The sequence below is a fragment of the Melitaea cinxia genome, chromosome 3, assembly GCF_905220565.1.
Source record: "Melitaea cinxia chromosome 3, ilMelCinx1.1, whole genome shotgun sequence".
Lineage (NCBI taxonomy): Eukaryota > Metazoa > Arthropoda > Insecta > Lepidoptera > Nymphalidae > Melitaea > Melitaea cinxia.
Genome location: NC_059396.1, coordinates 3893594 through 3906299, shown reverse-complemented (window position 1 = coordinate 3906299; position 12706 = coordinate 3893594). Strand labels below are relative to the sequence as shown.

Below are 12706 nucleotides of genomic sequence, written 5' to 3'. Positions count from 1 at the left end.
AAAACTGTGTCTAAACAAATAAAAACACTATACCTATTTTAAAAAAATCCACAACTTACCTTTTTTGTGACTTGCAGCCGTGTTTATACAAATAATAGCACTGTTGTTTTAAAATTTCGTCGTCACTCGTCTACGATCGTGTTTTTACTGGTAAAGACACAATATTGTATTTAATGAGCCGATCATAGCTCGGTTTAGTAACGCTTTAATGTACCGCTAGATGACGTAAAATACGACATTTTTAAGAAAAGACAAGCTTATCTTGTAGTTTAAGTCTATTTTAGATAGATGGCATTGATAACTCAATTCATGAAAATTTTCGTTTAGTAACGGTTTCACTTTAAAGGTGCGATGTGTTATCAAAATAACAATTAATAGTATTGAAGTAAATTTCTTTACGCACGCTTGTCTTGGGGAGTAAGCGGGTGAATGTGTGACGAGAGCGTTACGAAAAGTGTAATCGGAAGAGGCGAACGAAAGTTGAGAGGGAGATTTAAGTTAGTGAAGATAAAAAGAGAGAGTTACGTTTCATAAGTTTGATTTCAGTCCTGTGGTCTAAAGCAATCATTTTTTTCTTCAATACTTATTTATTTCATGTTTTATTCGTGTGATGATTTGAGTGAATGATTTGTGTGCTCAGCGTGTTCTAAATTTCAATTTCAGCAATTAATGATGAAATTAATAACAAATTAGGTAGAAACATTAGTCCATGTAATTCGCAACATATATTGCCAACGTCCATACCACGTTGAATACACCGGTTCTCGTCCGATCACCGAAGTTAAGCAACGTCGGGCGCGGTCAGTACTTGGATGGGTGACCGCCTGGGAACACCGCGTGACGTTGGCTTTTTGCTAAATTTTGGTTAGTAAATGGCAAACAAATAAAAAAAATGTTCATTTTGTACTAGGACCACATCAAAATTCTAATCGAAAATACTGGTTACACAGCTAAATAGTTACAGCAAAATAATATTAGTTTTAGCAACAATTTATGCTCGTACTTTTTTATGAATGCACATCTAATAACTAGCGAACAATAAGTATTTTTTTAAACAAGGGTTTTATTTTTAACACATACTGCAATTAATCTAAGTTGAAGAGCATTTTATTGTAAAAAACAATCTAAATAATAAATATTCATTATTACACATTAGTATAAACAATTAATTATAATTATAATAATTGTGTTTGCTGGCAAACGAAAAAAAACCGACTTCAATTACATCAACAAGTAATACAACGTAGGTAGAAGAGAAAATAGTCAAGTAAATACGCATTATCAAAGATTACTCCAAAAGTTGTAATCAGATCTCGATTAAATTTAAATGTGACCACATGATAAACATCGGCTTTCGATTAAAATAAAAATTATCAAAATCGGTAGACCCAGTAAAAAGTTATCGGATTTTCGAGTTTCCCTCGATGTCTCCACGTAGTAGTTATATCCTCTTTGGATTTCTCTGTGCTCCCATCATCAGACCCTGGTTTCCTTATCATGGTACCACACCAGGGATATCTCCTTTCCAACAAAAAAAGAATTATCAAAATCGGTTCATAAACGAGTTTTTGAAGTCGGTTAAAAACTAGTGATAAACTTTTTAGCCGACTTAAAAAAAAAGAGAAAGTTCTCAGACTATTTTTTTTTGTTTGTTATCGATTTTTTTAATTGAAAGAAGGTATGTCATGTGGTGCCATTTAAATTTTATTGACATCTTACAAGTACCTACTTTTTGAGTTATCGCTAAAAATCTGTCCTTACTTGACAATTTTTTCGTCTACCAAAGTTGTATTACTGGTTCTACTGGTCCATGTAAATGAAGTCGATTTTTTTCCACCCACTTATTTTGCGGGCAAAGTGGGCGCGTTGTGGTCGCGAACAGTGACCTTATTTATGACGTCGAGCGATCTCTCGCGACTGACCACGGGCCTTAGATGGAACCATAGAGAGGGCGTTACTATCGTTGCGGTCGTTCAGTGGAAAGCACCCATGATCATCACACACTACCTAGTTTAGTTTACGCTCTGATAGATGGCGCTATATAGTAGTTCACATTCATCACTTCAACAAAGCGATGTCAAAATCTTCCATTAACGACATCGCGGATTTTCTTGATAAGTAGTTTTTTTAACCGACTTCAAAAAAGGAGGAGGTTACTCAATTCAACCGTATATAGTTATTATTTTTCATGTATGTTCAGGGATAACATCGTCGTTTATGAACCGATTTTGATAAGGAAACCAGGATCTGATGATGGCTTCTCAGAGAAATCGAGGGTAACCCTAGAAAATCCGCGTAACTTTTTACTGGATGGACCGATTGTGATGATTTTTAATTTAATCGAAAGGCGATGTTTATCATGTGGGGGCACATTTAAATTTCATCAAGTACTGATTACAAATTTTGGAGTAATCTTTAATAATGCGTATTTGCTAGACTATTTTTTCTTCTACCTACGTTGTATTACTTGTCGATGTAATTGAAGTCGTTTGTTTTTGTTTGCGAGCAAACACAATTATTCTTGTTATGTAGACCCACATGAAAAAGGATTATTTCAAGTATACATTGTTTTGGTATATGTCTACTAGTATCAAATGGCTTAGGAAATTCTCAGGCGGCCTTATTAACTCGGACTTATTTAACTATTATCGTCATATTTGATCAAAGAGGCTGACGACGACACACTTCAAAGCAAACTAGAAACTATGACAGCAACTAGCTCTACCAACTACTCGCTGTGGCGATCCGCGAAAGCAGGTGATAGACCTCAGGAACTCAAGCCCCCTATCAGATCTGGTGATGGCGGGTGGGCCAGAACAAATAAACAAAAAGCAGACTTGTTTGCAGAACACTTGTCAATGGTCTTTTCGCCTAATGAGGCTGCGGGTCAAAACCTGGACATTGATGTGAACTCGATACTAGCCCAAGACCTACAACTAGATCTACCCATTAAACCTGCATCTCCACAGGAAGTTCAGAGGATCATCAGAAACCTTGATAACAGGAAGGCCCCTGGATTCGACCTGATCACCAAAGAAATACTCGTGCAATTGCCAAGAAAGGCCATCGTCCTCATCACAGCGCTTTATAACGCTATGCTTAGACTCCAGTACATCCCTAGCTTATGGAAAGTTTCACAAATCATAATGATCCACAAAGTAGGCAAAACACCGTATGATAAAACTTCATATCGACCAATTAGCTTGCTACCGGTACTGTCAAAAGTCTTTGAAAAGCTCTTACTCAGGAGATTAGCTCCAATTCTCATGGAGCGAGATATTATACCGAATCACCAGTTTGGCTTTAGACCTCAACATGGAACCGTGGAACAGGCCCACAGAGTATGTGCGTCGATACGAAGGAGCCTAGAAAACAAGGAATATTGCTCGTCGGCTTTCCTGGACATACAACAGGCTTTTGACAAGGTGTGGCACAGAGGTCTACTCTGCAAAATAAAACAGACTCTACCCCATAGCTATTTCCTTATACTGGAATCATATCTGTCTGGGAGAATTTTTTACGTTAAAGAGGCTGAGGAAACTTCAGATTTCTATGCAATAAATGCTGGAGTACCGCAAGGGTCAGTCCTTGGACCTGTGCTCTACACGCTCTATACGGCTGATCTGCCCTTAACACCCGGCGTTGTAACTGCCACCTACGCAGACGATACCGCAATTCTTGCTTCTAGTGCCGACCCTAGACAAGCATCGGATACGCTACAAGTTGGCCTAGATAAAGTGAACAAATGGATGCAGACGTGGCGGATAAAAGCAAGCGCTACTAAATCGGTGCAGGTAACTTTTGCCCTCCGACACGGAAATTGCCCTCCGGTAAAACTTGGCGACAACATACTACCCACCAGCGATTGCGTAAAATATTTGGGTCTACACCTTGATCGTCGTCTAACATGGAAAAACCACATTAAGGCCAAGAGAGACGAAATATCCATACAACACCGGAATCTGTACTGGATGCTAGGTAGAAACGCAAAACTATCGCTAGATAACAAGCTCTTGCTTTACAAAGCGATAATTAAACCAATATGGATGTACGGGATACAGCTGTGGGGAAGCGCAAGCGACTCTAATGTAAATGTAATCCAGAGGCAACAGAACAAGATACTCAGATCTATAGCCAATGTACCCTGGTATGTCACCAACAATGAGATCATGCAACACCTATCGATGAATTCTGTGAGGCACGAGATCCGGTCCAATACCTCAAGATATAAAGAAAGGCTATTAAACCACCCGAATGAGCTAGCCCGTCAATTAACTATCGACAACTGTATCAAAAGGCTAAGAAGGCATAACATACTGGAACTACAAAACAGACAGTGAACTGGAGAAAAACTGAGAGTAGATGTCTCATTGGAGGCACACTCAGCCACAGACGAATATCACAACCAATTTGCTTATAGTTAAGACAGACTGATTGCAAATACTACATTTAAAAAAAAAAAAAAAAAAAAAAAAATATTTTAGTGTGTAATTTTTAAGCTAACAGATAGACAGAAAGACAGACGAAAACTTTGTTTTCAAATATGAACCTAGATATATAATAATAATTTTAATTTTATATACCCTATTTTCGTAATATTAATAAATAAACGCAAAAAAGAGATACCTAATTAAATCGGGTAAGACAGCATAACGTAAGCGATATTATAAAGCGTATTTGCAAAAGCATTTAGGTCCTTACTATTTACCTAGTCTATATCTATATTTATATACCTACTAGCTGTGCCCGCGACTTCGTCCGTGTGCAATTTAAAAAAAAAAAAAACGTTTATTTTAATATTATAAACAAACACTCCAATTTTATTTATTTGTAGGTAATATAATATATGTAGACAAAACATTTGTATTAGTTACACCATTTATAAATCGAGCACGGCTGGACCAATTATTATGATATTTGATTTTGTGGATTACTCGGTTAGCTCGAAATAGAATAATAATTATTAAAAACATTGGAAAATTGACGAAAAAATAAAATATAATAAAAGAAAATAAATTTTCCTATACAAAATGTTCATGGGATTCGTAACTGTCAAAAATTAAAGAACGTATTTAAATCAGTTTTTTTTGAAAAAAATATATAAAGATATGTAATTAATTATCATCATATGTCAAATAGATATTTTGGTTATTCAATATGAATATTTGAAATATAAATCTATACTAATAGGTACTAGCTGTACCCTGCGCGCGTTGCTACGCTTTTTTTTTTGGTCGTACCAACCTATGTTGGCTCATGCACAACACTTTGCTGAAGATCATGACATGATGAAATGCATAATTTACGATTCTATAAAGGACATATAGACCAACATTCATTTATATATACATATAGATTAATGAAGCGTTTGAATCTTTAAATTTTTCAATCGAATCTCAAGAACTACTGGTTCGAATTCTTTTTGTGTTAGATAGCCTATTTTCTGAGTAAGGCTATATAACATTTTAGTACATTTTCTTTTTAAATTAACGCGGGTAAAACCGCCTGGTATAGCTATATTAGTTATTAATAATTGTTATTGTTACTCGAGGTTTGAAAGTATAAACGTATTTAATATATTATACGTGTTATCATGTTGTCATCACGACGCCGCGTTGGCGCAACGGTTGCAGCCATGGTTGTACCTGTTGCGCTGGCGGTTGCGGGTTCGATCCCCACACATTGCAAACATTTGTATTGGCCATTCAGGTGTTTGCCGTGGTCTGGGTTCTGGGTGTTTGTGCAGTCTTTCTGGGTCTCCCTACCGTGCCTCGGAGACCAGGTTAAGCCGTCGGTCCCGGTTGTTATCATGTACACCTGATAGCGATCGTTACTCATAGTAGGGAATATATCCGCCAACCCGCATTGGAGCAGCGTGGCTACGAGCTACGTGGGGAAAGAGGCCTATGCCCAGTAGTGGGATATTACAGGCTGAAGCGTTATCATGTTGGTTTTAGATGTTTTGATTGTAAATCGAAGTATATAAATTAAAATGACTCGCTTAAAGATTTGTACACGCATTATTTCCGGACTGCACCAAATTAGACTTAACTTGACGATTGAATTCAACGGAATTTCCTGGAAATTTTTAATATACGGTCGCCACACTTATTGTTGATAGAAAAAAGCAATAGAACAACTGTAAAGTGTAATTTTAACAAATGTACCTTCATTTAGTAGATTGATCACTTGATGTATTACCATGAATGCGTTTATTGTTATCATACGCTAGTTATCAAATGTGAAAATTGTGCCCTAAATGACTAGGTAGCTTAAAATTATGAAGCGTGATGAATCAAACTGCGTTTTTGACAATAAATGTCATAGTTTTTTTAAAGTTTATATGTAAGTATATAATACGTACAAAAATTTAAAAAATATGAAATAGCTCATTTTAATTAAATGTAGAATTTTAATAATATATTTCATAATCTTCTAATGAAATTTTAGGGGAAATAGGAAAAGTTTTCATGTACACTCTAAAATAAAGCAATTTTTGACTCAGAGGAGGAACTGACGACTTTAGAAAAATGCTATCAGACATCACTACATAGTATAAAACAAAGTCGCTTCCCGCTGTCTGTCCCTATGTATGCTTAGATCTTTAAAAGCACGCAACGGATTTTAGTACGGTTTTTTTAAAATATATAGAGTGATTCAAGAAGAAGGTTTATATGCATAATACACGCATAATATGGTAGAGGAATACTGATAATTTTAGAGATTTCTAACGTATCTTTTGTTGTAGATAGTATTTAGTATCAGCATTGCACCATATTAATAATTCTATCTTGATATATACAATACACCTTACTAAGGTGTATTGTATATATCCTCCTCTTATCCTCAATCTTATAGATTATAGAAGATCACAGCTAAATAATGCTGCTTATAAGTAGTGTTGTGTTCCTGCGATGAGTAAGGTGGCCAAAGATCCTGAAGAGGATCGCGGGTAGGATTGGCAACGCACTTGCGGCGCTTCTGGTGTTGCAGGCATCTACATATAAGCTATAGTAACTACTTATCGTCAAGTGGGTAATTACGCTTGTTTGCCGACCTAGTTGTATAGAAAAAGTAAACCAGAGTCTATAAAAAATAATCTATTAAATAATTATCTAAATGTATTTTTGACTATTCTAGGAAAATTTATCTATCCTCTCATGTGGCAATCCCCTGAAAATTTTTAACATTAGTATCCATTTTTTAAGAGGCCAAATAAAACAGGTTTAACTCAAACCATTTTTGATATACCTACTCTTTGAATACAAAAATAACAAGTACACATCTTTAATTACAAAGCGTTTTTCCCCTACAGTAAGAAGGTATGATACATGACAAGTAGGTATAGGATTTATTTGTCTGATAACGATGAAAGATTAAAGGGATTTTCTGAAAAGTCCGTTTTTACAAAAAAACTGTTAGCTACGCATATAGGTACTACCTATATGTAGTTTAATGATGCTAACAAAAGCTGCTATTGTTATTACACGATATTTACGTATATATAAGGACTTTTTTCCTTGTAAGAATGATCGAAACTTAAAAAGAAGAACAGGTCTTTTATGACAATATCATTTGTATATTGTCATGACATGTGTCGTCGATATCGTGATTTCTTTAGCCAAGTGCATCTCTTTGCCTCTTCTAATAAGTCAAAGAGGTTGGACGTACTCACCTAGCATGGCTCGAAACGCATTTGGCCGTTTTTAACCGACTTCAAAAAAGGAAGAGATTATCAATTCTACTCTATTTTTAAACGGTGGACCGATTTCGATGATTCTTTTTTTCAACGAAAGGAAAACGTCTTCGGTGCGGCAGAGTCGGCCCTACGGTCACAGCTCAGCTCAGCGTGGTGACTACGGGCAAAACACATGAGTTCACGCCATTTTTGGCGCGAACTTGTGGAGGCCTATGTCTAGCAGTGGACTGTGATAGGTTGAAGTGATGATGATGATGAATCGTAATGTACTGCTTGTCATGTGATCTCATTTTGACCGAGATAGGACAAGTACTAAGAGAGTAGTTTTGAGTTACCTCTGATAACGCGTATTTAGTTGTCTATTTTTTTGTCTATCTTTGTTATATTACTGGTGGATGTATTTAAAGTCTTTTTTTTTTCGTTTGCTACCAAACACAATTATTTTAATTAGGTACATATTACTCATTAATCGGAATAACTCTTAGTCATGCAATTAAAAGGACTTTTCAGGAAATAACAGACGTTTTTATTTCAAGTGTCAATCGTTATCTAAAAAGCGGTTATTATCTATAACTCTTGTAGTTAAAACTGCTAGACTAATAGATTAGAATTTTAATTGTAATTTAAATTGAATTATTTAGTATGGATGTATTTTTAATTTTGACTTGATTTTAATTGTAATTTCGATTGAATTTTAGTACCCAGTGATTGGATTTAAATTTAAATTTAAATAATAATATAATTTAAATTTAAATTTAAATTTTGATTTTGATTTTAATTCCGATTGTAATTCACACAAAAAAAGTTAAACATTCACCCAAACTAAAAATCACACGTGTTACAGTGTGTCATACTAACATTCGTTTTTAAGTTATAAAATTGTTAATAACTTTTGTATGGATGTGAATCTGACTTAAATAAATTATTATTACTATTATTAATATAAACCTACGCAATTATTCTAATATATTCTGAAAATGTCGTTCATTCTTTTTGAAACGATCTAGGTAATACTAAGTGTTGGATCGGTTTTTATTAAACATAAGTAGCTAAGAATCTCTGCAAGGAAACTCGTTTTCACGTAAAAAATAACGGATTGAAATAGGCTACTGATAGACTCACAGACAAGCATTGGCATTAAATTTCAAACCCCCTTTTACATCGGGAGTACATACCTACACTAATTAGGTAGCACAAACAGATGGTTATTACTATGGTACATCCAAGATGGGTCAAGGACATGGGCATACCCGGAATTGTTTAAGGGAGGGGCAAAACAAATAATTGTAAAAACTCTATAAGTAGTTGAAAATAAAATTTTTTTTTATTAATTTTCGGCTACCTTTACTATCTAAACTACTTCATAAATAGCTTGCGGAGGTTTTGTTTAAATATATTTACATTCAATTTGAGAGCTTCCTTCTTTTTTTAGATTGGTTAAAAACAAAACACAGATGTATAATATGAGAAAACATTACAAGTAATTAAATTCATTTATCGCCAACGTCCATACCACGTTGAATACACCGGTTCTCGTCCGATCACCGAAGTTAAGCAACGTCGGGCGCGGTCAGTACTTGGATGGGTGACCGCCTGGGAACACCGCGTGACGTTGGCTTTTTATTCTTTTTTTGCTATTTAACTAATTTTTTAATTAATTTATATTATTTTTTAACCGACTTCCAAAAAAGTAAGAGGTTCTCAATTCGACTGTTTTTTTTTTTTATATATGTGGCAAAACTTTTGATCGTGTGGACCGATTTCGACAATTTTTTTTTAATCGAAAGGTGGTGTGTGTCAATTGGTCCCATTTAAATTTATTTGAGATCTAACAACTACTTTTCGCGTTATATTTAATAATGCGTTTTTACTTGACGCTTTTTTCGTCGATCTACGTTGTAAACTTTTTACTGGATGTACCGATTTTGATATTGAATTTTTAATTTAATCGAAAGCCGATGTTTATCATGTGGTCACATTTAAATTTTATCGAGATCTGATAACTACTTTTTGATTAATCTTTGATAACGCGTAGTTACTTGACTATTTTTTCGTCGATCTACGTTGTACTACTTTGTCGATGTACTTAATTGAAGTTGGTTTTTTTTCCTTTGCGAGCAAATACAATTATTTATCTAGAACTGATGGTTATTAAACAACCTTGAAAATAATACGAACTGGGGCGTTATGACGGCGATTTGTGTTTGTGCGCTATAAATAATAATATGAATACCTGTAATATATATTTACAGATACTTAGTGTTATGGTACAAATCATGTCCGCGTGGAATGATGCCAAAAATACTGGCAGCATTTTCTCGTTGAATCGCTATGCCGATTCTCTGGACAAAAAATGGACCAGCCCTCTTGTCACCAGTGGAAGAAATAAGGCGAGGAGTTGTCTCATATAATTTTTTTTAGCAATGCTATTCCAAGGTCCAAGTATTTCGACTGCAAACGACACAGAGATGTAATTATATGTATATTTCAAGTTCAGAATCGTCTTGTTTAATAAATAGAGCCTTAATTTAGTATGAACAGTAAGAGACCAAAATCATCTTTTTTTTTAAATTTTTAGATGAATTATTTATTTTTTATTTTTTTATGATACAACAAAAAAAAATACATACAACCCGCAATTTTCAACCTTCTACGATCAACCCTAATATTTTATTTGTTAATTATAAACTTTAATTATTTTGGCAAGATTTTTATTTTTATTTTGTCATGACTTAGAATAAAAAAAATTATATTACTCTTAATTTTCCACCTTTCTATGATCAACCCCTATTTTTCCATCGCAATTTTTATTTTTTATTATTTTTAATAATTTCCTTCAATTATGATTTTTGTCCTTAATTCAATTTGATCTTCTACCTTCGCCGGTCGATTAACTATCAATCGACCAGTTATCCCCGCTAGATGTCTACCGTTGTCACCTGTCATCCAGCAAACATCACGGAGTAGGGATGAGAATGAAGCCGGTCTCTTGTCTTACTCACTATACCGTTTTCGGCCATTTTTAACCGACTTCCAAAAAAGGAGGAGGTTCTCAATTCGACTGTATTTTTTTTTTTTTTTTTATGTATGTTACATCAGAACTTTTGACCGCGTAGACCGATTTCGACAAATTTTGTTTTAATCGAAAGGTGGTGTGTGCCAATTGGTCCCATTTAAATTTATTTGAGATCTAACAACTACTTTTCGAGTTATATCTAATAATGCGTTTTTACTTGACGCTTTTTTCGTCGACCTACGTTGTATTATACCGCATAACTTTCTACTGGATGTACCGACTTTGATGATCTCTAGTTTTGTACCATGATAAGGAAACCAGGATCTGATGATGGAATCCCAGATAAATCGAGGGAAACTCTCGAAAATCCGCAATAACTTTTTACTGAGTGTACCGATTTTGATAATTTTTAATTTAATCGAAAGCTGATGTTTATCATATATATGATGTTTATGATAACTACTTTTTGAGTAATCTTTGATACGCGTAGTGTCTTGACTATTTTTTCGTCGATCTACGTTGTATTACTTGTCGATGTAATTGAAGTCGGTTTTCTTTCGTTTGTGAGCAAACACAATTATTATGGTATTTTTTTGTGTATCGATCGTAGCAGTGACTGTTATACGTATTATTTTAATTTTTCTCTGCACTAAACAAAGAATACTTTCATTGTCTACAACGCTTTCGATTATAAGTAAATCCCCGCACAGATAGTTTATTGGCAAAACAACGTTTGCCGGGTCAGCTAGTATTAAGATAAAAATCGCTCTTGTCACATACAAACTAACGGTAATTCCCTTACCCAAAGGTTACTTTACTGGTTGACTGAATATTTGTCGTTAGGTATAAAATACAATATAGTTTAGGTACACCATGTCATTTAAGCGGAATATCTTAGGAGTTATCGCCGAATGAAAAATGCGCGTGAAAATATTACTCAATCGCGGGTTCAAAAGCAAGTAAAGAAAGAAGGTATGAATGTAAAAAAGTTTAATAAGAATATTATAATTTTTTATTATTGTTTCTTAACCTAAAAAATTATTATCATTATTTTTGTAGACGTTACAAATTTACTGTATTTTTAAAACGAATATTTTTTTAAATATTATTTAGCAGTGCTGTAAGCAAGTATTAAATATGTTGGATAAATAACGTGTGTGATGAAACCTAATTTGATTCAAAACCTTAAAAACGAGATCCTAATCAATTATCAATCAATACACATAGGTAATAAAAATGTAAAGGATCGCTGTCTGTACATGGAAGATATCTGTATGAGAAAAAATATTATTGGAGTTTTTATCAACGTAAATAGCACCCAAAAAAATGATTGTTAGAACTTTTGTCTGTACGCCAATCTCAGAAACGACTTATCCGATTTAGATGTGGTTTTCATTAATATATTGTAGTAAGCTTCACTTTGCATTTAGTGTTTGTTTCATGTTAATCAGTTCACAAATAATAAAGTATTACCAATTTAAAGAATCACATTGTTTATGATCCAAAATAAACCAAAAGATATATCCAAAAAAAGATGTCCAAAGTCACTATTCCACGCGGACGAAGTCGTGGGAACAGCTAGTTTAATAATAAAACTTAACGCTACAATATTAATCGTGCACAAATTACAATTCCAATAACCGCACCTGTCCAACTTGTCAAATGACGAAACCGCTATAAGCCTAAACACGTCCCGTTAACCCACTGAAGGCCCGCCGGCCTCCAGGGCCCCGTAGGTTTTAATGAAAAAGCATCAAATTTCATAATTGACGAGAACGCGCCCCGCCCCTGTCTTCAGGGAGTCACAATTTATTAATCAGAAATAATAATTCACAGGTAATGTCGACGTCGTCGCGACGAGGCACAACTGATAAGTATCGAGTCCGTTTGTTGTCGGAAGGGTTAGGTCCGGTGACACTGAGGGCGGTTTGTTTGACTGGTTACTGTTAGATTAAAGTTTTACGACAAATGTAAAAAGCTTCCTTAAATCA

At 34.5% G+C, this 12706-nt stretch overlaps 2 non-coding genes across 2 annotated transcripts; both read left to right on the top strand.

The window, feature by feature from the left end:
* Nucleotides 1–730: 730 nt before the first annotated feature.
* LOC123669813 lies at nt 731–849 on the top strand. The gene has a single exon (XR_006745806.1). It is a non-coding gene; the product is annotated as a 5S ribosomal RNA (ribosomal RNA).
* Nucleotides 850–9198: 8349 nt separating this feature from the next.
* Nucleotides 9199–9317, top strand: LOC123669812. Its single transcript, XR_006745805.1, has one exon. It is a non-coding gene; the product is annotated as a 5S ribosomal RNA (ribosomal RNA).
* The last annotated feature ends 3389 nt before the right edge of the window (nt 9318–12706 follow it).